The 4,155-nt window shown below is 37.1% G+C and overlaps 1 pseudogene; it reads left to right on the top strand.

The window, feature by feature from the left end:
* Nucleotides 1-529: 529 nt before the first annotated feature.
* Nucleotides 530-3,562, top strand: LOC103656949 (annotated as a pseudogene).
* The last annotated feature ends 593 nt before the right edge of the window (nt 3,563-4,155 follow it).

The raw sequence follows: 4,155 nt of genomic DNA, 5'->3' as shown, positions 1-4,155 counted from the left end.
TATACACATATATATACACATACATATATATATATGACCTTTTTTGTAGAGTTGGGGAAGGGTGGACCAGTGGGCAGCCTGGTTTCCCAGCTTCACTCTCTATCAAAGTTCTGACTCAGGAGGAAGTTGAGAGCCAAATTCTCTACCTGCCGTCCCCCCCGCCCCCGCCCCAAGAGAAGTAGGCCTGGATCACCAGGTTATCTGAGAAGCCCAGGGCCTTCAACCTCCTTATAATTTCTTTCTTCTGTGGCTTCACCTAGATGTAGTTAGTTTATCTGCAGGGCCTCCTTGCCTATGGACCTACCTCACCTTCTACACCTGAGATGTCTGCCAGCTCCCCAGGGGTCTCATTCAGCATCTGGATGAATTGCTCCTGTTGGCTAATTTGCGCAAAAGGTTGGCTAATTTGCACAAAAGCTGAGGGTTCTTCTGGCCCACAGTTGAATGAAGATTTGGGCATGGATTTTAACTCACTACTGACATTCCAAGCAAAAACCAACTTCATAGAGTAAAACGGTATAAATGAGCAATGAACATTTCTCAGGCAAGTATTTTTTTGTTTGCTCACTTACATTGGCAGGTATAGGATAATCTTTAATGGTGATATTTTATTCACACATTGTAACATATATTCTGACCAAACTTTTAGGTGGAAGGCATAGATCTAAGCACTGGGGAGGCAGCAATGAACAAACAAAAACAAAAACACAAATACGCCTATCTTCCTCTTAGGCTTACATATGATTTTGGAAAAAGAAACGAAATTTTAAATTATGGGAGAAGTACTTGGATATTCTTTAAAAAATTATATATATATATATATAATTTACACATACGCATACATAAACACACATTTATTAACAGATTTATAAAATATTGACACTTTGGACCTTAGGAAACAGGCTTTAATGTCATTGGTTAGATAGGTATTAGAAAAATATACATTTACACAATAATTAGGAAACTAGGTTTTACCACATCACAAGGTAGATAAAGCCATTTTAAATTTTTTTGTTTGTTTGTTTAACATTGCATGTTTTTCTGCCATGGGAAAAGCTTATTAAAACAAAATTAATTCTTAATAACAATATATTGTTTGAAATAAAATACAGAGGGCTTCTTCATGTTGTTGAACAAGGACACTGCTCATACACTAAAAAGCAGTAGTCCCAGTTAAGGTCAGAGGATCTCTTGATTAGTGAATTTAATGAACATTATTTAAGTGAGTTTTTATCTTAAGCTCTGCGTGCACAGAAGGCTCTTCACTCTATTTTTAAAAATTAAGTCAGTTTCAATTTAGTTCTCAGAAAACTGACAGTAGATAAAAAACTGACTTCTTGATAGGTCAGGGATTATGCCTAACATATAACTTGTACATTTTATCTATAGGCTTCATCAGTTCTTAATTTGCAACTATAAACATTGACCCTCTTTTACTCATTAGAAAATTGTGTTCAAATATATACTCTAAGGGCATAAAATAATGTTTATAATATAAATATGAGATGAATTTTAGTCATCTAGGCCTCTTTCAGGTGTTCAAATTTAACTCAGGATACCTCAGGATTAAATTAATAACAAGGTAAAAAATATAGTTTTATTTTTTTCTCCACAAAGGGACTAAGTGGCTGCCTGCACACCACAGACATACTTTGATTACCCACAGACCTTTGCCAGATAAGGCCAGTGTCCAAGACACTAGCTCCTCAGCTCACTCAGGTATACACTAAGGATATAAAATTTGGTGCAGATTCCCAACTCCTTTTTTTTTTTTTAAGATTTTATTTATTTATTTGACAGAGACAGCCAGCAAGAGAGGGAACACAAGCAGGGGGAGTGGGAGAGGAAGAAGCAGGCTCCCAGCAGAGGAGCCTGATGTGGGGCTCGATCCCAGAACGCTGGGATCACGCCCTGAGCCGAAGGCAGATGCTTAACGACTGTGCCACCCAGGCGCCCCAAGATTCCCAACTCCTAATGCTTCAGAGTGTATACCTTTTATCCCTTGCTATTGCCATACTATGGGCCAAAGGGAAAACAACCATTATTGAACAAAGCTGTGGAAGTCCCAAAGTAACAAAAGATGGTGTGACTGTTGCAAAATCCATTCACTTAATGGATAAATATAAAAATATTGATGCTAAACTTGTTCAAGATGTTGCCAATAACACACATGAAGAAGCTGAGGGTGGTACCACTATGGCTACGGAGCCGGCACCCTTTGTTGCTAAGGAAGGCTTTGGGAAGATTAGCAAAGATGCTAATCCTGTGGGAATCAGAAGTGGTATGATGTTATCTCTTGATGTTATAATTGCTGAACGTAAGATGCAGTCTAAACTTGGGACAACCCCTGTAGAAACTGCTCTGGTTGCAGTCATTTCTGCAAGTGAAGACAAAGGATGGCAACACCGTTTCTGATGCAATGAAGAAAGCTGGAACAGAGGGTGTTAGCAGAGCAAAGGATGGAAAAATACTAAATGAAGAATTAGAGATTACTGAAGGCATGAAGTTTGATTGAGGTTATAATTCTCCATACTTTGTTAATACATCTGATGGTCAGAAATGTGAATTCCAAGATGCCTATGTTCTACTGAATGAAAAGAAAAATTCTAGCATCCAGTACATTGTATCTGCTTCTGAAATTGCCAATGCTTCACCATCACTGAAGATATTGTTGGAGAAGGTCTAAGTCCATTAGTTTTGAATAGACTAAAAGTTGGTCTTCAGGTTATAGTGAAAGCTTTTGGTTTTGGTGACAATAGAACCAGAAGAAAGACATAGTTATTGCTACTGGTAGTACCTGTTTGGAGAAATTGACTCTAAATCTTGAAAATGTTCACCCTCAGACTGAGGAAAAGTTGGAGAAGTCATTGTGACCAAAGATGATGCCATGCTCTTGAAAGGAAAAGGTGGGAAGGCTCGAATTGAAAACTGTATTCAATAAATCATCAAGCACTTAGATATCACAACTATTAAATATGGAAAGGAAAAACTAAATGATCATCTGGCAAAACTCTCAGATGGAGTAGCTATGCCAAATTTGGTGGGACGAATGGTGTGGAAATGAATGAAAACAAAGTTAGAGATGTCCTCAATGCTATGAACTGCTGTTGAAGAAAGCATAGTTTTGGGAGGGGTTTGCGCTCTTCACCAGTGCATTTCAGCCTTGGACTTAATAACCCCAGCTAATGAAGATCAAAAATCGACATAGAAATTATTAAAAGAACACTTGAAATCCCTGCAATGACCATTGTAAGAATGCAGGTGTTGAAGGATCACTGAAAATTGAGAGTTATGCAAAGTTCCTCAGAAATTAGTTATGACACTCTGTTTGGAGATTATGTGAATATGATGGAAAAAGAAATCATGGATCCAACTATGGTTGAAAGAACTGTTTCATTGGAAGCTGCTGGAGTGGCCACTCTGTTAGCTATGGCAGAAATTGTAGTCACAGAAATTCTCAAAGAGAAGGACCCTGGAATAGGAGGAATGGGTGGAATGAAAGGTGGCATATTCTAATTCCTAGAACAGTGCTTTACCCTTATTAAGGAACTATGAGAGGAAGCTCAGAGCAGTGCTCCTCACCGGTAACTTCAGAGAAGTCAATTGAAGGAAATGACTGAAGAAAAGAAAAGACTGGCTGATGTTTAAGAAAATCACTATAATCATGAGTTACCGGTCTCAGTTGACAGTAAATGATGGTTTGCTGCTCTCATTGTCCATGCTGACAAATAATTTATCTTGCATTTTTAATAAAAAAGACATTTGTACATTTCTGATAACTGAGTACAAGAGCCATTTTCCAATGTACTGCTTTCAACTTAAACCACTGAGGCATTTTTACCACATTTAACTATTCTGTTAAAATCAGGATTTTAATACTTGCCATCACCAGATGAGAAGTTAAGAAGTGGCGTTCCTGTGGAGAATAACAATAATTGTGTACAAAGCAGAGAAATATTCAACTATGTGATAACACTTTGGTAATAAAATGTTTCCAGTTTAAAAGAAATTTAATTTGATTTGTGAAGAAAATCATATTCAATTTTTGGGATAACCATAAATATTTCCACAACAAATGTGAATTTAATAGTAAATGGAGTAGTATTTCTATTGATTAAAATTGTGGATAACATGGAAATGCAATATATTTTGGTA

Source organism: Ursus maritimus, unplaced genomic scaffold (assembly GCF_017311325.1).
Source record: "Ursus maritimus isolate PB19 unplaced genomic scaffold, ASM1731132v1 scaffold_21, whole genome shotgun sequence".
NCBI classification, from domain to species: domain Eukaryota; kingdom Metazoa; phylum Chordata; class Mammalia; order Carnivora; family Ursidae; genus Ursus; species Ursus maritimus.
Note: the sequence above shows the minus strand (reverse complement) of the source record. Positions and strands in the feature narration are given on the sequence as shown.